Source organism: Toxorhynchites rutilus, chromosome 1, assembly GCF_029784135.1.
Source record: "Toxorhynchites rutilus septentrionalis strain SRP chromosome 1, ASM2978413v1, whole genome shotgun sequence".
NCBI classification, from domain to species: domain Eukaryota; kingdom Metazoa; phylum Arthropoda; class Insecta; order Diptera; family Culicidae; genus Toxorhynchites; species Toxorhynchites rutilus.
Window position 1 is genome coordinate 54,180,118 of NC_073744.1, and position 24,543 is coordinate 54,204,660.

General features: G+C 37.4%; 1 protein-coding gene across 7 annotated transcripts in view; it reads left to right on the forward strand.

Moving 5' to 3' along the window:
* The window catches only part of LOC129761114 (ras-related and estrogen-regulated growth inhibitor-like), a 173,872-nt gene that overhangs the window by 29,015 nt on the left and 120,314 nt on the right, over positions 1-24,543 (forward strand). For 5 of the 7 annotated variants that reach the window (XM_055758816.1, XM_055758819.1, XM_055758815.1 and 2 more), the window contains exon 1: positions 1,461-2,265. The exons of 1 other annotated variant lie outside the window; for it this stretch is intronic. The gene's annotated coding sequence lies outside the window, so the exon portion shown is untranslated. Of the gene's footprint in view, positions 1-1,460; positions 2,266-24,543 lie in introns of those variants that run through there. One more of the 7 variants, XM_055758820.1, reaches the window with a different exon arrangement.

Here is a 24,543-nt window from a genome sequence, read left to right on the forward strand (position 1 = left end):
AAGAAAAAGTAAGAGATAATAAAGAAAAATTGAAGAATAATCGATTATATAAAAAAAAAGATTGTAAGAGAAAAGCAAGGCAATATATTAAAAAAAAATATGAAGGGTTATGATACTAAATGAAGAAAAAAAAACCAAGGGTGGAAATGAATAAAAGAAGAACCTATTTGTTGGGGAGTAATATATAATAGGAATGAGAGTAATGGAATACAAAAAAAATAAATACATGAACATGAAAAAAATATCAAAGAATAATTAAAATCGAAGAATAGAGCAGAAAAGAGGAGAGGAAAATATGGGGACTGAAGATGTAATGTTATGCAGAATTGCGGAAAAAAATAGTAATTCATTGCTACAAGGACCTGGCCTTTTTGGGACATCAAGCTTATTTAATGCGTCAAAAATTTCACTGTAATTTATTTTTTGACTTCAACATCACATGGAAATTCTGGAAGAAATGCAAAGAAGTCACGATCTCGGTCCTCCTCAGCTGTTTCAATATAAACTTCTTGAAAAAATGTTGCAAAGAGGTTGCAAATTTTTCGTATTGACATTCAGCTCTTTTGGATGGAAACAGACTTTTTTGATAGGAACTGAAAGTTGAATGTTGTGTAGCTGTGGAGAGCAATGGACAATATTTTGTGAATGCCGTGTTCTTGCAATAGTTTGCCTCATTTTATTAATCTGAAATTTATTTTCACAAAAAAGACTCCATAACCAACCCTCAGAGCTTAGTAAATTTCATAAGATTGGATTCTCTCGCATTTCCTAGCCTAGCAATGCAGCGACCACACAAAATTCGCTAGCGCAGCAGAAACAAAAAAAAAAAAGATGTGCACGACAAGTTCCACGATCTCGCGCGCGCTGTGTAACAGCCAAAAAGTGCAAACTCCGTTGTACGCAACATGAACATTGTATGTAGGTACGACGGCGGTATCCCAACAGCACAAGGTACGACGAAACACGGCGCTATCTTCGGCCCCGAGCATCCCCCGATCAGAGCCAGAGGAGTCGCAGCAGCCAAGCAGACGATCGCTATGGCGAAAGCATCGCATGCCGCGCTATTCGGAGTCCGAAACGCCACCGTCGACTCCTCCGCGCGGAGATGCGAAAAAGAAAAGACACATACACACAGACAGAGGACGCGGTGATTGTGATGCACGATTTAGTGGCAAAATAAATCTCAACATCATCGCCAGTCGGTTGGCAGCTTGGATTCGGATGAGCGCTGTGCAGTAAGCGGGAATCGAAATAGCATGTTTTGCTTACTTTGGAAGTCCGAAACAAATGACTCATCGATACTGCATTTGCACCACTTTCCGACACATCGTTGTCTCCCGCCCGGAGAAAGAGTGGCCTGCCCTGCAAGCGCGAACCGGCAAGCCATGTCAGGTTCCCAGCGTGACGAATGCGATCGGTCGGAGCTTTTTCACTCGAGCGCAGCTTTGGCCGCTCTCAGTTTCATTCTGTTCCACGATCGCGCCGGTCGTACTTTTTTGCGCTCTTTGCCCGATCCGATCCACGCGGTTTCAGCCAGCGAATAAATCTCGCAAACTGCGCACATTTCGCGCACCGGATTTCAATCGGTTTCTTCTGTTCGAACGCTTTTGAGGCTGCAGTTTTTCCTCAGTATTTTTTCGTGCGGAGCGGTTCTTTCGTTCGGTGTATCCTCGCGCGCATTAGTCTAGCGTGTCCGTTCGGCTGGAGTTTCGCTTTCGATCGCATGTTTCGTGCTTTTTTTTTCCTTTTTCTCACCTGAACTCTCTGCGGCGCTTTTCTTCTGCCACAGTGCGGCGTCGTGTGTTTTGTTCGGTGGTCCCGAAGAAGCGATTGAAAGTGTTGTTGTTTAGTTTGTTTACGGCGCGCGTTTGTAAGCGCTTAGGAGAACGCTAAAGTGTAGGCAAGTGCGTTTTAATCGCGTAATTTGAGAACACGCTGAAGGTGATTTTAACGGGACCCGAGCGGAGTGATAACGAATCCAAGAGCGTTGCTTTGTAACAGTCAAGGCTGGTTCCGAGGGCCCAAGAATGCACCGAGAGTTGGTTCGCTGAATGTGCGAAGTGTGTGTGCTTAGGCTTTTGACCTGATATTCGCGAGGAAGTCAGAGTTTCATGTTATAGAGGAGGAAAAAGATAATCAGCAGCCTAATAGTCTTCTTAAAAAACATATGCTTATTCAAAGTAAATCGAGAGATTCTGTTGACTGCTGAATGTTTATGCTATTTTGTTTTGAGGCTCTCAAATTGCTGTTTGACATCTATGTCTGGTAAGTGTTTCACAATCATCAAATTTCATAAATCAGCGATTCCATAGCTATGATAAGAGCATCGAATACGGCCACTTCCTTCGGTAATCAAAACATTCGTATTTGCGGTAGAATACCAAAGAGCTCATCGGAGGGATAACAGCCATACTCAAACCTTTAACACTAGAACTACCGACAGTTATTATTTCACTTATTTAATTAATTTTATTTTGACGCAGAACTACGTCTTTCATTAAGGGTGCCAAATCAGAAAACAGATTACGTTTTTATGAAATAAAGTTAACGTTGATAGCTATTTTTGCTCTCTAAAAATAGCTTTTCTCTAAAAACGGCGAATGTATGTGCTGATATATGAAAATTGACTCAAACTTATAATCGTACGCTGGTTGAAATCTCTACTCGATTTCGAAGGCGTTGGCCAATTTCCTAATTCCATCATTATTATGGTATCCCTTGTTCATTGCAACTATCTTTAGCTGTCTTTAATCTTATCTACGATTTTTTTTTTTTGTGTATTCGGAAGGTATATTTATCAATTTTTTCATAAGGTGGTTTTTAAAATCGTTATTTTTAGAAATTTAATGGTTTCTAAATTTCCTATACCGATAACTTCCTTAGTTTTTTACTGGGATTGATGTCGGAAGATTGTGGAGGAATATCAATAACTTTTGAGTAATTGTAATGTAATCATGTGCGAACTTCATAATTCTTGTATCCGATTTTGTTGATACTTTGCTTCATATTTTCCTTGAGGATGATCGAGTAAACATTCTGACCCAATACACCATCGATGAAAACCAAAATCCTCAAACATGCACCCTCATATCATCCCTCCACCACCACCATGTTTAAACATTGCTTATAGATTTTTTACGTTTAACCATACGAAACGATAACCGATAACCATCGTAGTTCATGAGACGGTAGGTGGTGTTGTTGCTTATCAATGCTCGAAAACATTGTTCTTAAATTTCGAGTCCATTCGGGGTAACACCGACTCCTTCAGTCAGGATAAAACCGACACCTGGTTTTGTGTTTCACAGACATGAGAAACGCGTTCCTACTTTTTGTAGATGCCTCGTGTTTATATTCAAAAGACAGAACGGCTGAGCTGAACTGAAAGAAAAGCCAAAACCAACCTTGAATCGGGCATGTCAACAAAAAAAGCCTGGCAGAGCTCATGGTATCACATCGTTCAACGTTCAGCGGCACATTTCCTGTGGATGTTCGACTAAGTGCACATAGTACCAAGATGTGTGAACTAAAGGTGTGACCGTGTCGTCAATAAGTGCGCGAGGGGAAACGGTATAAATATACAGAGGACTGTGGAAAGGGATTTGACTGCAAATAGAGATGTCCATATTTTTCGTTTACTCGATTTATCGTGGGTCATTTTCAAATTTAAATTTTTAATTGTCTTTCAGTATTCGATTAATCGAGCGAATATTTATTTCTTGTAATCAAAGCGAACAGTAATTTATAATACAAAATCATAAAGTCATAATTTTGAAAGTTACATTAAATATAAACATGGTGCAGAATAACGGTTCTTGAATGAAATGGTATTTCAGTATATTGATAAATTTGTCATTTCATGATTTTTTGAGGACGATTGAAAAAAGAGCACACCATGAAAATGATGCACAATATTTTTGTTGTACCAACATAAAATGTTTTCTGTTCAAAATTACCTATTCTTCGAATGTTGCTGAAATAGCTGATTTGTGCGTATTTTTCTGCTTTTTCCCTATAACTACTAGTTCAAAAGAAGTATATTTCTAGAATCATTGACCACTAGTATGGTATATTTTCCTTGGCACCCGGAGTTTGAATACTACTATTTTAGAACGGGAGTTGAGACCACCTTCTTCAAGTCCGCATGTTACTCCTGCAGACCCTGAATATTTCTTCTCAGTATCCTCCACCAGCAGAGAATCATGTTTATGCTTCAACCGTAAATGGTTTAGCATATTCGATGAATTTCGACGAAACACCGACGGTTAAACAAATTTTGCACTGTATTTTTTGAAAAAAATATTCCCTTTTTCATTAATCACAATTACTTTAATTATTATTCGATGTATTCATATTTGGATTTTTCATTATTTGATACAAAATTACTCGATTCAAATATTCGATCATTTGAATTGATCGAACAATTAACCGACGTCTCTAACTGCAAAACGCGGGAAAAATATCTCCATCACCGACCGACACCGAGGGTCGATTTAGTCTCTTGAGCTGAAACATATAATAAGATAGAGTATATTACAAACCTAACTTTAACTGTAAAAGACTTACCTTTCAACTTTTCAACGCTCTTATTGCCACCAAAATCATTCCACACACAAGAAGCAAAAAAACATTGCAAAATATTGTAGATTGTTTACATACAAATTCCAAGATGGCTGAAAGGCCTTTTTCATAAGTTGCGGTACCGTATTGTATCTATCGTGCATAGTACATAGATACCTCTTAATAATTTGAAATTATTGTAACAAGTTTTCATTCTTTTTTTCAAAGGTGTCGATCTCACCCGCACTCCCATTTATTTCACTCGAAAACATCAATTTTTGTATTCTATCAAAATTCGAGTTCTACTCAAAAAATGATCAACACATACTGTAGAATGTTTCATAAAAAGTTGAAGAGAGGTTCTGTAACGATTTGAAGTCGAAGACACATTGCATTCAAAAACATTTTAGTAAAATTCTTGTGTATAGGGGCATTACCATTCTACAGTATGTGTTGATCATTTTTTGAGTAGGACATATGATACATATGATAAAATAACATGGTTTTGAAGCTTTTGTGATAATTTTGATAAATGCGGAAATGTTCTCTTCTGCCTTAATTTTTTTTTAAAGTTTCATCAGAAGAGCCGATATTATTGATATTGTTTCAATCAAGTTGAAATCGTCACCCTGCAGCTGAAACACAAATTCAAAAACTAGAAGTGGGTTATATCTTTGTTATAACCGCAAGGTGGACGTAGGACTAACATTGACTTAGCAATAAACAAGTAATAAGCATATAAATCTTAGACGTTTCATCTTTCAAATAAAGTGATTATCATACCACTTCGTTTAGCCGGAAAAGAATTATTAACGTTCAAAGAGAAAATCGATTCCTCCTCGGAAATACCCAGCGCAAATAGTACCCACTCCCCAAGCCCCGACAATCGGAATTACACAGCGAAAATAAGACCCCCTTCCCAACAATTCCAACTTCTCAATAACGGCGAACGATTGCAGCATTCGTAAACAAATAATTATATAACGCTGCTTCTATAAAAGTGATTTCTTCGATATGTAATATTATATAATATCCCCTTTGATCATATCCACTACACCGTATCATACCATATCAAATCCATAGTCAATCCTAGCATAATAGTACTCGTTGCTTGCATCAATTATTCTAGGCCAATTTCCCCTGGCTCCATGGTTTTGAAATCTGTGCTACGGAAACATTCCAATTTGCAGAAACGCATGCGAGTTCAAACGTACTCGCAGCTCACATCTATTTTGCAATGCCGATTTTCACATGCTTCATGATTTTGAATCCTGTGTTAATGAAACATTCCAATTTGCAGAAACGCAAACGAGTACAAAAGTACCCACTGCTTGCATCTAATTTGCTATGCCAATTTCCCCTGGCTCCATGGTTTTGAAGTCTGTGTTAGGGAAACATTTCGATTTCCAGAAACGCAAGCGAGTGCAAAAGTACCCGCAGCTTGAATCTGATTTGCAATGTTTGTTTTCCCCCAGGCTCCATGTTTTCGAAGTCTGTGTTAGGGAAAAATTCCAATTTCCAGATACGCAAGCGAGTACAAAAGTACCCACTGCTTATATCTATTTTGCAATGCCGATTTCCCCTGGCTCCATGGTTTTGAAGTCTGTGTTAGGGAAACTTCCATCCATTCCAGCGATCGTACCTCAATCGTTGCGCAATTACAACTGAGTGGATTTCCGAGTGGCACTCGCTTATATACCGATTGGTGTTATAGCCTGTTTTGAAAGTAATTTTAAGGCTATTGTAACAAATTTTTGGATCAAAAAGTGACAAGCATATAGCGCGTAGACATTTCATCTGTCGAATGAATTGTTTATCATACTATTTCGTTCAGTTGTTTAGGAGTTATTAACGCTCAAAATCTCGTTCTCCGGCGTAACGCTTTCGTTTTCGAATGTTTGAACTTACACCCCAGTATAGAAATGAAAGACGTAGTCCTACGTCAAAAAGCTGAAAATCTTGCTGTGTTATGTGGTCAGCGAGCTCCAACGTGTAGAAGTACCGAGTAAAGATCTCGTCATTTTTCTCATATAGCTTAGCAAATAATCGAGTGTTTTGTTTGTTTTTTTTTGTTTTTGTGTTCAAGGAATTGCTTCGAATGTTTTTGATAGCACTCATAACATATAGTAAAGACTAATGCGATCTAGGGCTCAGATTTGTTACTACTAAATGCTGTCTGTGAATCACGCAGTGAATGGCCGAATGGTGAATTAAAGATTTTTTGCAAAGATACAGAATTTATAGGCATTATATAATTCAAATTTGAATTTTAAATCAATTACAGTTCATTTTCTCTGTCTACCTTCATACTAACAAACTTTGTTTTTTTTTATCGTTAAGTCATGAATATATGTACCCTGATTTATAAAAAAAATTGAACCATATGAAATGTCACCTCACTTCTCCATTCCTGCTAAGGATGTTTTTATGACACTTCTTGATAATCCCACATTCATCAGTGTGTGTTGAGTGAATATTCTCGCTTCACAATGCCAACAAAACAAAGTTCTAAAATCGGTTGGTTTGCACAATGATAAACTCTATTTTGAAAGCGAAGAACTATGTATTGGCTCAAGGAGTAGCGTCAAGGATGAAATTGACGGAAAATTTAAGAAGTTCAACAAAACCATGTGTAAACATCATACAATTTATTATGAGAACACTTTTTTTTTTATTTATTTTGTTGTATTGATACGACTTAAGCAAACCATGAATAAGAATAATATATTCAAAATGAAAATAAACCTTTCTTTCCATTTTTTCCGTTAGTTTTTTGATACATTTTTTTGCTAAAAATACAGATGCACATATTTTTTCAGAAAATTTTACAGGATCAAATGTGGCAACCCTGGTCATTATTATAACAGGGTGGTTCCCGTAACACAACTTATGGAGCATCCTAAATATTTCAAATAAGAACTTTCTAGGGGTCGATATTCAGACCCCCAAAATCAATTTTTGTTTCTGTCGACCCCTGGGAAACCGAAATCGACCCCAGTGGGTCGATTCGACCACTTCGAGAAACCCTGGCTTAGAGTATAAACAGTGGATCTCGCTGAGGCAATGGGGGTGGAGGAGTAATATTATGGATAAAGTAAAGTTTTCCAATGGCCTTTTTGAAGGGTAGAGACGAATGAACTGAAGAAGTTTAAAGTCTCAAGCAAGGAAAGAAGGCAAACTATCAGTATCGTTCTGCATTCATAGCAATGAATATCGCTTGTTCTTCCTTGTTTTGCGTCATCACATGTCATCGTTTCGGATTGAGCTGTGGACGCGACCAAATTACTCACTCGCTGATGACTCTGGCATTGCAATCATTGCATCAACCTGACGCCATTGCATTAAGATTCTGAGCTGTACAATTATGTGGGGAATCATCAAGCTAGGCTATCGTCAGCTCACCTAGAAAATAAATGTTCTGGAATTTTGTCAGTGATTTGGTTTCACATGACGGTAGAAAAACTCTCTCCACAACAGCTAAGCTAATCTAGACTGGCAATATTAACAGAAAGAGCTTCTGTTGAGAAGAGCGCAAAACGGAGATAAGTTTGTGTATATTTAGTTGCTTCAAGCCATCCATATACACCCAGGTTTTTTTACGCGGTTTTTTTGCGCGGTTTTTTTACGAGGTTTATTTTACGCGGATTTTCCAATTAACGCGGATTTTTAAATTAACGCGATTTTTTTACGCGGACTTTCCAATTAACGCGGATTTTACAATTAACGCAGTTTTTTTAACGCGGTACCCACGTAAAAAAAGACCAGTGCAATATCACATCTCCCCCTCAGCTCACATTCTTCTCTCATGTTCCCTCAGAGCAAATTACGGTAATTAGTGCTTGTAATGGAGTTTAGCGCTTAGTGCCGCACCTTATCACGATTCTTACGTGGATATTAGGTGTTGGGTAACTGGGTGCTCGCCGGGCGGTGCAACGGGACGGGGTTTTTACGGGCAGCTATTCGTGAATGTCTTTCCCTGTCTACTTAGCTCTGGTAGGTCCAACAGTGGTACTGCACTTGCATCGGCAGAAGAGTGTACAAATTACTAGGGAATCTTCTAGTAACTGCAGAAGACCTCATTCGTGAGGAAAACCGAACTATAGCTACCAGTAACCGACGAAATTGCAGGAAAAAACTACGGGTTTTCGGAAGCGAGCAACACCCAACTTTTTACTTCCGTGCTACGTAAAGCTAGTCCCATTTGATATCTATCATTAGGTGACATGGTTTTTTTACGCGGATTTTCCAATTAACGCGGTTTTTTTTTCACGGATTTTCGAATTAACGCGGTTTTTTTACGAGGTACGTATCCCCCGCGTAAACCTGGAACCTGGATGTATGGATATTTGTATGCGTACTTGTGTGCTTCATAACCCGTACGTAAAAATAACGCATCTTCGCTACGCTGAAACCCCATTTGTATCTGCTCCCGTGTGCATTGGCCCTGTAACGAAACAACAATCGCCTAATATTTTTATGCTATGGTTGACGATTGTTTGGTGTTGCAAATTATGCAGTCCTAATGATAAATATGAACAAGGAAGGGAGATAGCGGGAGGGAAATATTTACGCTAGGGTATTAGTGATGAATCTCTGCTGGGGCAAATATTCAGCCTTTTTCCAAGCAGTTAACATTGTTTGTTTTCTGTCATCAATGCATTGAACTGACGCTATGGTGAAGCAGCTGTTAAGGTTGTACACCAAAAGTTATTTGGGGAATACCAAGTTATTCAATAAGTTTTATTAAGTTATTGTTGCTGCTTCCAACTAGTAGCGAATTCGTTTTTCAAACTGAGTCAGTTCCAAACTGACTCTGTAATAAAAAAAACGTTTTCAGTTTCACGAATGCGGTGGTTTGTTGGTGTGCGTTATATAGTCTGATTTGTTTATATTTACGACGGCAAATGTACAGTGTCGACGTCTGGTGGTGATATTAGTGCTTGGGAGGTAAATTGTTCTCCATTAGATCAGAAGGGCCAAGTGCAGTGTAAACATATAAAAGTTTGAATGAAAATTTTTACTTAATATTGTTTGATTACCTAACACATGTAGTTCTGACACTCACTTAACCATTTATCGATGCATTTCCTGTTTGTTCCACAAATAATTACTATTATAATATAAAACCATCATTAGACACAGTTTTCGTTCAATATTCTGCGATATCGGAAAAAAAACTTTTATTTAATCACATAAAATAAATATTCGATACGTTAAAGTAAATTTTCATTCATAATTTTGATTTTGAAATTTATTCCACCTGAATATCCATCATTATTTTCACCTCCCAATGAAAGCACACGTGGCTTAATGCCGTCTACTCTACTCTTCAAAATCAGAATCCGAATTGGATTACGATTCCAATAATACAAAAGCAAAAGCAGCAGGTTTTCCATTTTCATAGTCTTTATTTTTAGATTTTCCAAAACAATATTCGGAACTTGACAGTTCAGTATAGTTGTATTGGTGAACCCGAGTGCCAACCCGTGAAACATCTCAGTGCGAAACTAACAGCTTTCGGGGCGAACTAGTGCGACACTGAGTGCGAAACTGAGTGAATAAAAAAACGTTTTGACAGCAGTTAGTGCGGCACTGGGGTTGAAACTGAACAAAAACGAATTCGCTATAGGATTGCATTTACGCAAATCTTGATCATAATGAAGTAGTGCTACTCTTTTCGAGGTTGATGAGATTCACAGATAGAGTTTATTTTGTTTATTTAGTCACCAGGAAAGTAAATGTCGTTCTGAAATTTTGTATGTGACTTGGTTTCGCTTGCCATTAGCAAAACTTTCTCCACTAAGGGTGACAGCTGCACTTATCCCGAGTCTGTATTGTTCTGCTAGCACAAGAATGAATCATCAAACAATTATCGTCAAATGATTCTACAATAAAACAAAACATTTCAGGGCGACCAAACTGGTTATTTCAAAATTGTCGTAGCATTATAAAATAATATCCGCAGTTATAAACAAGCGACTTGGATTAAACTAACGCGTAGTTCTACGTGAATAATGCGGTCGTATCTTGAACACAACCTCCTATAATTTTTATTCAACATTTATTTATTATATATTTATTTATTGCATTGATTTTAATCTTTTTTATTCTTTATTTTTGAGACTTTCAGCCTCCTGGGCTGGTTCGTCTCAGTTTCCTGCATTTAGGACTCAAAAGAGATAAAATAAACAACTTGTTAGAACAAGTATTGCTGCATAAAATTTCGAATAACAATTACTACATAAGATTTTTGAGAAACTGCAACTTACCAAGTATACGCCCAAAGCGACTATTTATCATGTACTTGTATGTTATTAAGTGACGGTAATAGAAAAAAATGAAAACTTCCTTCCAATACAATACCGCAGCTGGTCATATCAAAATTTACTGAATTCAGTAATTAAAGTCATTTGAGTATTTAAAATTCTTAAGGAGTCAAACTACTGCTTTTAGGCTATATAGGTATAACACATATATATCTCCGGAAATGGAGGAGGGGGGAGGTAACTACAATTATTAATAAAGTTATATGTTGTGTAAAAAGTCACAACATTCTAAGAAACTGTGCCATTATATACAAAACAGCTTCCCTAATTGAAATTGAAAAGCAGTCAAAATGACTTGCTTGGGCAATCTAGAGTTAATTAGAGATGAACCAGCCTTTGGCTGAAAATCTCTTTAATAAAGAGAGAAAAAAAAACTAGTGTTAAGGGAAGCTGATAGGGTAACCGAGAGGTCTTCTGAAAAAGCAATCGGACGTCGGAATTCGTTATTCAATTTCCATGAAAAAATACTAGAGAAATGTCATTGGAAAAAGTATATTGCTACAGAAGGGGGCGATAATATAAATTTAGATGATAAATAAAGCATTTTCTTTAAAAACTCAAACTCCCACTATATATTTAACTGAATATATCGGTGACAAAGCTTAATTCACATATTGTCCTGAATTAATGGCGTTTTTTTTGGAATTAAAGGTTTGTGGGAAAAAATTGACATGAATTATTTAACTTTAATCTTATAAAACAGTTCCAATGAATTGATGGTCAGACTGCTACCAGAAGAGAACCTTTGCATCGAATTTATTCTATAGATTTGATTTGTCATCTATCCTAATTTGTGTAGGATCGTGTCCTAATAAGAAGAATGTGAATTCTCATTTCTCGATGTAATTAGACGAGGGATGCGGAGCATATTTATAGATCCCTTATTATAAATATTACTCAACATAAATTTCTCGCTATTATCCAACTTTTCTAGTGGTTCACGATTACGTTTTCCTCTCTATTTGGGATGAAAAGTGAATCACTGCCCGTACTATATATAAGCGCGACCATAAACACATAAACGAAATATTTGATCTACTTTTCAATAATCATTTTGCGTGCTTTTTTTTGCAAATTATACGTTGCAAATGACGATGAAAAATTTCTGCCGAACATTTTAGGTTCCCTACCGAGCAGAACTGTCAACTGGCAAAGTTAAGTTTGATTGACTGGTTTATTGAGTAGTTCATTGCCAGCGGAATTGATTTATTTGTTTTTCATTCCTGTGGAATGTGCTCACGCTGATTCACAGGGCGAACAGTAAGAAACTCCCACACTCCTTGTGTGACCCTTGGTACTTTTCGGAACCAAAACAGCCTTGTTGTTTATGTTCGGATCTATTCTATCAAACCAGTAATTTACCCCCCGAATGGCCCCCCGAAACTGGCCATCGTCCGGGCTTTTGCAAATTAGTCAACAGTCGGGCTCTCGCGGATTTGCGCACACAAAACCACAAACACACGCAACTAGTCAGCAACTAGTTTACTTAGCGGTTCGGTTTATTTTTTGTTCGTTTATTGCGCTCAATGGAAATGTATGACAAAACGATAAAAATTGACCACTTTATGGGCGCTTGTAAAAACGACCCGACCAATATCTGCACAGCCAGCGACTTCCTAGCCCAGGGTTAGCTGCTCTTGCCCCGGTGCTGTGTGTGCGGCGGAGTGGCCACCGCTTTTCCCGCTTGTGTTACTCACGCTGAATAATGTTGTGATACGAAATAAATTTTAGCCGTTTTTTCTACCTTCTGCTTCGAACCACACACACTCCTTCTATCGCTTGTTGGATATATGAAGTTGTTGCCTGTCTGACGGTGTTGTTCTTTTTTTTTTCTCTCTCTCTCTTGACTTCGGAGGGAAAACTTTTTCATTTTCACTGTTGAATGGTCGCTGTCACCATACGATGTATCACGTGCTGTAGAGGAGTTTAGTTCGCGGGCCTGAGTCGTTCCGGTGTTCCTTTTCCAGATCGGGAACAATTGAAAATAAGAAGAGAAATAGGTGAACCTACTAGTCATAATTCATGTTGCAGTGAATTTGAAACGAACGCAATGAAAAGGGAAACTTGGAAAGATAAGCGCTTGCAAGGTACACCCAAAACTAATTTTAAGTTAAGTTTTGGCATCCTAATTTTATTACATTAAATGAGCTTAACATTTTCGCATATTTTGTCACATACACGACCCAGACCGAAAAAAGAAGGTTCATGTTTATGTTCTTCTTTTTACGCTTAGAAATCACATTCCAACTTCATTTTATAATGTGGTGTAATATTATCACGAATTTTTTCAACAGCACCACTGCCGATGTTTGCATAGGAGACGTAATCACCACCACCATTAGTGTTGGGAAAACGCATTTTTGTTGTTTTTTGGCCTACAAGCATAACCATGCCAATTTCTTATGAAATGATCTGTCCAGTTGAAGGATATTATCGGCGAAAGAAGATTTTACGGATTAAAACATATATTTTTTCCATTTGGAAAACGCTTGCGTCTATTTATGCGGACAATCAATCGTTTCAATGAACATTTGTTCGTATAGCTAGACGTAACCACCAGGTTGCTTTTTTTTTATCCTATATATATTTTTTTATTAAGGCTCATATGGCGTCAACCTGACGGGGCCGGGAGTTCAATATTTCGACAATGTTTGCCTTATAACTATGTTAGTAATATGTAACCGATTACTCGCGGTTGGCTCGAGGTTAGTATTACAAGTGTTTTCGTAATTGTGATGTTGCTGTCTCCAATGCTCTGTACCTGTGCCCGAAACGGGATACTTCCTATTGGGATGCAGCTGACCATTAATCAGCAACGCCCCCCTAGTCTGTATATTTAGCGTGGTTGCTTTGTCTGTAGTGTTAGAATTCAGCTTTCCGATAATAGTCAAAACGTCTCCGTCGATAGTTTCAATTGTGGTCGGATAAAATCAAATAGGTTTAGAAAGAATTCCAATGAACTAACCATCACATGAATAAATCGAAGATATTGGCAAAAAAAACTACTGGAAGATGTTTTAAAGCCTTCATTTAATTTCATTGACCAACAACAGCTTCAAACATCACGAAACGAGTTTATAATTACAAAAGGTTTGGCTGTAATACTGATAGATGAACATGATTATTGAATTAATTTGCCAGATACTCAAATAGATTAAGATTTAAAGATAAGTTGTATTAGATTAGCAAATAAAGAATTAAAAATGAAATAAGTTTTTTTTTAAAGTAGGTGTTTGTATCTAGGACACGACAGCATTTTCGACGTAGAACTACGCAATTATATTATGCAAACCATTTATTTACCACTATTTATTACTTTAGAATGCATCGAAATTTTCGAAATAATTTTTTGGTTTTTTTTATTGTTACTACTTCAGCAGTAACATTTTTCTTTGGAAATTCGAACAATTTCAAACTGGTAAGCCTGGCCTGGTTAACTGACAGAGAATAATATGGATATTGCTTCCAGACTGTAGATTTACATATTAGATATATAATATTATGCTGTCAAAAAAGTCCTTTTTTGTTCATAAAATTAGTTACAATCATCTGTTTTAAGTCAAATATGCGCCGTTTTGTTCGTTGACTTGTTCCCAACGAGATGTCAACTTCATAATACCCCTGTTATAGAAGCTTGCTTCCTTATTGGCAAAAAAGTCACAGGAGGGTTGTGTCCGAGACACGACCGCATAGTTGACGTAGGATTCCGTTAGGTGATCTGTTGATTTTGGATATGTTTGAAGAATTACCTCGTTAAACTCTTTGATAATGATTTGATGGCCCTGAAAAGGACCGTTTTGTTTGGTTGTTGGGTATTGTTTGTTCACTCGACCAGTGTTTACCGAGTGATGATGACAGAAGGATGGTAAACAGTCTTTAGATGGTGCGTATCAGATAAAAGATACCGAAGTGGAACGAGATATGATGAAAACCGCCCTCTGTGATCCTAGACAAGATACTTCCTGTGATATGTATGGATGAAGTAAAGAAAAAAAACTCACCAATATATAAGATAATATAAGATAATTACCAATACCGAACACAATCATCAATTTTTCTCATCAGTATAAACATGTAGAGAAAACATACTTGGAATGGAGAAATTAATTTTCTTTTATAATTTTTACTTTCTGAGTGTTTATTCAACCCAACGTGAATTTCAATTGGACTAACAACACCTAATACTACATGTAGAGCATATGGGAAATCACATTTTCTACTATTTTTCATGCCGTACAAACTTTCCTTGGGTGAAAATGAACACAACAAAACAGACAGCTTAAATCGAACGACCCGTTCTCGAGCGGGAACACACCTTGGTTTTCATTTATGAGAATTGAAATAAATCGTTTCATATATCAAGTCATTTTTAACACAACTGCTACCATATACAATTTTACACTTGCACTTGTGCTATATTTTTCACACGATCGGTTATTGATATGAAATTTCACGAAGCAATCAATTAATCGTATCACTCACCTTACTTTCAATACAAAAATGTCCCCGACTTGCATATATTTGCAACGTCGATTTCCCCCAGGCAGCTTGGTTTTGACGTCTCTGTTAGTGAATACATTTCGGCGGGAACAATAGTTCCCCCTACATTCATGTATTTGCAAACCGATTTCCTCCCAGGCAGCTTGGTTTTGATGTCTCTGTTAGAGAACACATTTCGCTGGGAGCAAAAGCTCCCCCTTCTTTCATGTATTTGCATTGCCGATTTCCCCCAGGCTGCTTGGTTTAGATGTCTCTGTTGGGGAACCGCCGCATGTGTCGTCAATTTCGACCAATCAAAAGTGGGTATCTCCGTTAGGATAGGGGTTGAGATTGTCCAATTGTCCAATAATTAGTTTCATAACATATATTATTTTCTTCAATATAAAAAAAAATTATGGAGTGCCGAAATCGATTGACGCAAAAATTTCATTAATCCATCAAGAAATGACTGAGCAATAAGCGTTTGAAATTGGACAATTTTCACAATGTACTCGATTTTCGATTTTCAAATTGTACCCCAATATGTTCCCGAAAGACGTAATTCTACGCCAAAACGATTTCATTAAAAATATATTATTTAGCACTTCGATGTTTATTTAAAATTATACTTGACGTAACTTTTATCGATGTCTGGTCAACGAATATTCGCTCGATTAATCGAATACTTATAGACATTTCCTCGAATGAATCGGTTATTGCAATATGCCCCTACGAAAATTTTAGACATTTCTAGACGTGATATGATGGTTCCCTGTTAGTAGAAAATGTAAAAATAAACAGTATTTTTGATCATAGTTTTATATAGTTTTTGTGATAAGTGGAAAACAGTAAAATAAACTCTTTTGTTTCATAACAAATTGATAGTCCTGAGAAGGACTGGAATGGTTTAATGGGTTGTACGGAATCTGCTGCGTCGGATGTAGCAGTTTAGTTTTGGGAGCGGTAGCTTTTACGGATTCGCTGATGCTTTCCTTGACTTTAGCGCCATCGGCTTCTGTGCGTCAATTTGCGAGGGTTTGATTGGCACAACCACGACGAGCTAAACGAGGGATAGCGAGTGTGATACCATGCACTTCGCTCCTCTGCCTCCTTTGCCGCATCCAATTGTTGATGTGAAGAGGAGCGCACCAGCAATGCACACTAGATTTAATTCGATGCTCTCCGCTGCTTCCTCTTCTTTGCTCCCTTTGCCGCACCGCATCCATCGTTGGTTGCCGATGGCTTCCTCTCCTTTGCCGCACCGTATGGTGTTGGATGATTTGTAGAGCACTGCACACTAGAAGCCCAGATGTTTGCCGATCTGAGCGTTGAACGAGAATGAGAAATCCAAGGGAAGGAAGGAAGGTATTGTATTATAGAGACTTTAAACTTTTGCAGTTTATTCGTCTCTAGCCTTGAGAAAGGCCTTTTGAAAACTCTACTCTACTTTACTCCAGCGCTACCACCTCCGCCCTCTTGCCTTGAGAAAGGCACTCGATCCCTCGCCGTCCAGCTCGTCCAGCAACGATGTTGTCCAGTCGGTGTCCACACAAAGAATGAGAAATCCAAAAATGCTACCGTCCTTTTATATCAGTTGGTATGTGAGAAATAGGCGCCCCCCACTCGCTCGCCATGCAAATATTTGACTTATCGGGGAACGAAAGAAGCGAAGCAGGCGAAAAAGATATGACGTCAATTTCGACCAATCAGTACCGTTTAGATAGGGGTTGGGATTTTTCAGTTGTTCGATAGTTAATTACATGATATAAATTATTTTATTCAAGGTGAAAAATTGTTATAGAGTGCCGCAATGTTTTGATGTAAAAATCTCATCAATCCGTCTGAGCAATAAGCGTTTGAAATTGGACATTTTTCACTATGCGATCGATATTCGTTTTTCAATTTGTACCCCAATATGTTCCCGAAAGACGTAATCCTACGTCAAAACTCGGATATCCAATTTTCACAGGCTTCTTTTGTGGCTAACTTCTGACTACCTAGCACGTTCGCCATAGACGAAAACAGGTGGTAGTCACTTGGTGCAAGGTTCGGACTATACGGCGGATGCAAAAGATCCTCCCATCCGAGCTCGCGGAGCTTCTGGCGCGTCACCAAAGAAGTGTGTGGCCTGGCGTTGTCCTGATGGAAGACAATGCGGCCTCTGTTTATCAAAGATGGCCTCTTCTTCATGAGTGCTACCTTCAAGCGGTCCAGTTGTTGGCAGTACAGGTCCGAATTGATCGTTTGGCCATAGGGAAGCAGCTCATAATAGATTATTCCTTGACAATCCCACCAAACACACAACAGAACCTTCCTGGCCGTTAATGAGGGCTTGGCCACCGTCTGAGCCGCTTCAGCGGGCTTCAACCATGACCGTTTGCGCTTCATCGAGCTTCTTTGTGAATCCAAGCTTCTTCAAATGGTTAATAACGGTTTGATGACTTATCCCCAGCTCTTGGCCGATGCTACGGCTGCTACTTGCCGGTCTTTCTCGGGTAATTCAGCGATTTTGTCGCAATGTTCGACGACAGGCCTTCCGGAGCGTGGCGCATCTTCGACGACCTCTACATCAGAACGAAAACGTTGAAACCATCGATGTGCGGTGGAATTGGAAACTGTATCGGGTCCATAAACTGCACAAATTTTATTGGCAGCTTGAGATGCATTTTTGCCTTTGTCATCGTAGTACTGTAAAATATGTCGGATTTTCTCTTTATTTTGCTCCATATTTGCGATACTATAACTCACGAACGACTTAACCAAACAAAACACTGTCAAGTACTATATTATAGCGCGCAAAAATACATTTCCAACAAGCTATAGTATGACTCGATACAATGAATACAACTAGAACTACGCGCTTACAACGACACCTCGCGGAAATACCGCAGGACTTTTTTGACAGCCTAATATATTAATATGTTACATTTACGATTGAACAGCGCTGCCAACCCGCACCAGAATTTCTCATTCCCACTCAGATATCAGACTTCAGAAGTCACAAGCTATAAACACTTTTGCTCCTATATTCCGCTTGAAGTGGAATCGAACCCCACAACATGCAACAATGAGGTTTTCTTACTGGAATTTGAAAGCATACCCAAGCTTCTAAGTTTAAAAAGTACGTGTTAGGGAAACATATTCCGGTCTGCACAACATGTTTGTTTTCACAAAGCGGATTCCCCCAGGCACATGAGTGTTGAAGTCCGTGTTAGGGACTTCAGCTCGATGGAAACAAACATACCACCAACTTGCATGTATATTTGCAAAGCGGATTTCCACAGGTACATCGATTTTGAAGTCTGTGTTGGGGAAACCGTAATTCGGACCAATCAAAACTTGGCAGCTAGGACGTTTAGAGAACGCTTGACATTTTACAGTTATTCAATTGTTCATCTCATGAAAAATGACATTTTAGTAATTGTAATAGACACGTAGAAATATTTCCTATCAATTGATGCAAACATCTTTCCGATCTATGAGGAAATGTTCGAGTTATAAGCATTCGTAGGGTTAGCTCACAAATCGGCAGAACACATGTATGGGAAAAAGGAAATTGATCCAGTTTTCATGAATTAAAACCGTTAAGAGATTAGCGAATTGTAGTGTATAGCATATCAAACAAATCTTAGAGAATTTCCGATTCGATTTGTATGCAAATCATGAGAATTCGTTCACAGTGAATATAGTTATTAACGTTAACTTTTTTTCATAAAAACGTGACCTGTTTTCTGATTTGGCACCCTTCCTGAAAGACGTAGTTCTACGTCAAAAGTTTGATATGTTTTATTGTGCTTGGGTTAAGTATTCAAAATAGATGTTCACAAAATTAATTAAAAAGCTAAGTTTGCAGGAAAAACTTCTATACCACAGCTGTATCTAAATCGTAAAGTTTCGGCTGGATACCATTTAGACTGAAGAAGTATTGTTTATATTGATAACGCATGATAAAATGGCCTGTTCATTTATGTAACTGATTATTATAAAAATAAGTAAATGAAACTGACTTGTTATTTAGTCTGGTTTTTTTTTACTATAACGTTGGTTATGAGTAAATGATAAGTACGTTGAATCATTCGATATCGAATTTGTTGAGTGATAATGCTAAGAACCAATATATGTATATAAGAATGGATTTCTGTCTGTCTGTCTGTCTGATTCTTATGGACTCGGAAACTACTGAACCGATCAACATGAAAATTGGTATGTAGGGGTTTTTGGGGCCGGGGAAGGTTTTCGTGATAGTTTGAGACCCCTCCCCCCTATCTAAGGGGGGCTACCATACAAATTAAACACAAATTCCTGCATTACTCAAGAATTAATCAAGCAACTGAAACGAAATTTGGCATATGGAGGTTTTAGGGTGTAATAAATGTTTCTATGGTGGTAAGACTCTCCACTCCCCTCTCTAAGAGGGGGCTGCTATACAAATGAAACACAGATTTCTGCATAACTCGATAATTTATCAAGCAAATGGAACCAAATTTTGCATATGGAAGTTTTAGGGTGCAATAAATGTTCTATGATGGTTAGATACTCCTTCCCCCTCTCTTAAGTGGGGCTGCCATATAAATGAAACACAAATTTCTGCATAACTCGAGAATTAATCAAGAAAAAGAAACCAAATTCGGCATGTGGAGGTTTTAGGGTGCAATAAATATTTTTACGGCAGTTAGACACTCCACCCCCTCTCTCTAGGGGGGAGCTACCATACAAAATTCAACGGGGTCGATCAGAAGATCAAGCAATGAACAGTTCGATTGGACCCATTAACTTGGGTCCAATCGCAGAACTGTTCATAGTAAGAAAACGTGAATGTTTGAAGGTATTGATAAAAAAAAAACAAATTTTGGGCGGGACAAAGTTTACCGAGTCAGCTAGTATCATATATATTTACCACTGATTTGATTGTTTCATTATCTTCTTGAAAATGCAAAAATTTAGGTAGTTGCAACATAAAAAACGAAATTCCTTCTCTGAGTTCATCGCAGTGCAGTGAACAGAGAATAGTAACTATATAAGCAGCGCTTCAATTGTTTTTATATTCAACTATTAGGAAACGCTAAGTGATAAGATACTATCATGAAAGGTATTGTTGGACTCTACAAAGATTCAAATGTAGATTTAGCTTATAGCACATGAAACTGGTAATCATGGTTGATAACTATAATTTGAAAAAATCAGGAAGAATGAAAAACAAATCAGGAAAAATCAGGATAGCTCATATTGGGTTGTCCGAAAAGTTAATGTCGATTTTTGGGAAAACAAAAACATCAATCGAAGCACCATAATTTAATTTTATATCCATAGTTCTGTTTCACAATCTTTCGCCATCTTTCACACAGCTTAAATATTCCATCCTCCCAGAACATGTTTGCTTCCTCGTCGAAAACTGCTGCGAGCCATACATGTGAGAAACAGCTGGCTTGGTAGTAGCTCATACTACGAAATCCATTCCAAATCCCACCAGAAACAGAGTATATGTCCCTTCGGGTGAAGACCGGATATGTAAAAAAATTAATAAGCATGGTAGAAATCTTCGCATAAGCAGAAATGCTAGTGTTTCGCCTGGCTTTTTGATCGTTTATAAAATATATAGATATAAAAAAAAATATAAAATATTTCCGAAAAACCTACATCATCACTACAGTTAATTGCAGAGAAATCAATATTGAAATTTTCACTGAATTCATCATCCATGCTTTGGAATAAATCTTTACTCAACAAATGAGGAAAGCATATCAGCAATGGAAGACTTGATGATTTTTTTTAATTTTTATGATATTTAGTACGGTTATAGTTGTATTTACCATAGTCCCATAATTAAAGTTTATTCTACTTTCATTCAGACGAAAAAATTACACATAAAATCTTGTCATATTTGCTGTGGATTCAAAAATTTTCTCTAGAGTAATTTTACACTCTGAAACGTATTCCTACAATCATAACACTGGGGATACATCTACATACACATTGACCTCAATAAAACAATGTTGTTCCTCAAACTCAAACTCATTGTAATTTCATAAATTCGTCAGACAATCTGGTTTCATGAATTTTCTAGCACTGTTTTGGGAAGCCACGAAGCAATTGGGGGTAGAGATAAAAAAAGTTTAGTGCAAAGTTTAACTTAATGTAAGATATATACAAGTGCGAACCGGAGAACTATCATCACAGAAAACTTTGGCATGGAAACCTATAAATTTATTACGAATAATGTGAAGAATAAAAAAAATCAGGGAAAATCAGGATCATTTCAGAAAAATCAGGATAAATTAAGTGTTCGTCATGATATCAGGGAGCGTGCTAAAAAGTCTGGGAAATCCTGATAAGTCAGGAAGTTTAGCGTCTCTGCTGGTAATTGTTGATTTTCGAGCGATGTATGTATGGAATTACGTCTGTTATGCGGACAAACAGTGATTTTTGGAAAACATTTTTTCAAAATTGCTCAAATATTTTCGAACAAAAAATGTTTGTTCGCATGTTAAGCATACGTATTACATTGTGTAGAATGCGTAACAGCGAAAAAGTCGATTTTGTCATTTTGTCGTTTACGTCTCCTATACAGACATGGGCAGACCAGTGGCTATGTGAATAGCGTAGTCATGTAAAACAACCTTACATTCCAGCCGGCCTTGGTTCAATTCTCGCTTGACATCATTTTAACCTTTTTTTGGGTACGTATTTTTCTCCAACGAGACAGCAATTGAACGAAATTCAAATTGATTTTCATTGTTTAATTTTTCTACTTTACGACAAAAATATGTTACTGTTTTCACTTCACTTTCAACTTTTAATAGATCGAACATGTCAGATAATGAAATACATCGAATTAAGAAAGTTTGTTTTTTTTTCAATTTTTGTCGGCCGTCATCGACTTGACGCTCCATTCCTCGGTATGTCAAACACGAGAGTCACGAATGTTTCACGTGTGTGTAGATCGTTAAAACATAACATGATTAATTTTTTTATTTAACAACAAACATATTCACTAAAATAATACTTTTAGCGACTCCAACTCCGACTCCTAATATAATGAAATTATTTCCGACTCCGACGCCGACTCCTCGACTTCGAATCCGACTCCATAGCCCTAGTCATCACAAAGGACATCAATCTAACGATCTTAACACAAAACCGGACTAGTTGGTAAGGAACTTAAACGGGCTGAGCATAATAATTTCAGCGGCCAGTTCAGCTCGAGGCATTTCTTGATGATATAATAATCTTGAAGAGAAACGAGACGCTTCCTTCAGATCAACAAATAACTCTTACACATAAAAATGTTGAATATTTAAATTTTTCCCTTTTTAGGATGAAAATGGTTTCTAGAAGCAGCTTTGTTTGCTCCATACGATTCTACATTCCCCATTTTAATACCAAAACGGTATCGCTGTATTGAATTATTTTTGAAATGGTATTTTCCCATAGTGTTCATTTTTCCCCGCGCTATCTTCTGTTATTGGTAACGCCGTTTTGACGTAGGACTACGTCTTACATGAGGGGGCCAAATCAGAAAACAGGTCACGTTTTTTTGAAATAAAGTTAACGTTAGTAACAATTTTTGCTGCGAACGAATTTTTACGATTTGCATACCAATCGAATCGGAAATTTTCTAAGATTTGTTTTATATGCTATACATTACAATCCCATAGTCTGTATATTGTTTAAATTGATGAAAATTGGAAGCACTTCCATTTCCCCATACATTTGTTCTGTCCATTTGTGTGCTTTCCCGAACAGAGCTGTCAAAAACGGACAACTTATGCAGCCGCTAGAATAGAAACATCGAAGGGGGATAGCGAAAAGAGAATATTTGCGAAATAAACTCCACCCTTGCATATAAAGTAAGCTGTCGCTAGCGTATAAGTATTGCATCTCCTCTGAGAAAAATTCAGTGTCCGAAACAACAAAGATCAACTTTTTACTAAAGAGTTATTAATAAAATTTAAATTGATAAAATCCGAAATGATAACCCAACAAATTTTTAAAAAAAATATAGGAATGTGTGTTCAAGACACGACTGCATTGTTGATGTAGAATTACGCTGTGGTTTAATTCAAGTCGCTTGTTTATAACTGCGGATATTATTTTGTAATGCTACGAAAATTTTGAAATAACCATTCTACCAGTTTGGTCGCTCTGAAATGTTTGTTTTATTGTAGGATCATTTAATGATAATTGTTTGATGATTCATTCTTGTGCTCGCAGAACAATACTTTGCTCGAGATAAGCGCAGCTGTCATCCTTAGTGGAGAAAGTTTTGCTTCTGGCAAGCGAAACCAAATCACACACAAAATTCTAGAACGACATTTACTTTCTTGGTGACTCAATAAACGAAATAAACTCTATCTGTTAATCTCAACAACCTTGAAAAGAGTAGCACTGCTTCATTATGATCAAGATTAGCGCTAATGCAATCCTAGTTGAAAGCAGTTTTGCGACTGGCACGCGAGCCCAAATAAATTAATAACTTTATGGGCCTGATTCTCGAATACACTTCACGGTGGAAACGAAATGAAATGTATTTCCGATGACAACGGTACGGTGTCGACATCTGGATATGAAATTAGTTTCCCACTAAATCTAATCATAATAATATCAAATTATCTTCAGATGAAAATTTTGTATGAGATTATTATACCGCATGAAGAACACAGAGTTTTCCATTCAAATTGAACACCAGTTTGATACGAAGAAGTTAATTTTCATTAATGATTTTTATTTGAAAAGTGCTCATTCTGCCTGAAAACTCATTATTATCTTCGACACTTCACTAACTCGTAAAACGTAGTTCAATGGCGTGCCGTTTATTTTGTTTCCACCGTGAGGTGTATTCGAGAATCAGGCCCAATATAACTTGAATAACTTGGTATTCCCCAAATATTTTTTTGGTGCACAACCTTAACACCTGCTTCACCATAGCGTCAGTTCAATGCATTGACGGCAGAAAACAAGCAGTGTTAACTGCTTGGGAAAAGGCTGAATATTTGTCACAGCAGAGATTCATTACTAATACCATAGCGTAAATATTTCCCTCCCGCTATCTCTCCTCCTTGTTTATATTTATCATTACGACTGCATAATTTGCAACACCAAACAATCGTCAACCATAGCATAAAAACATTAGGCGATTGTTGCTTCGTTACAGGGCCAATGCACACGGGAGCAGATACAA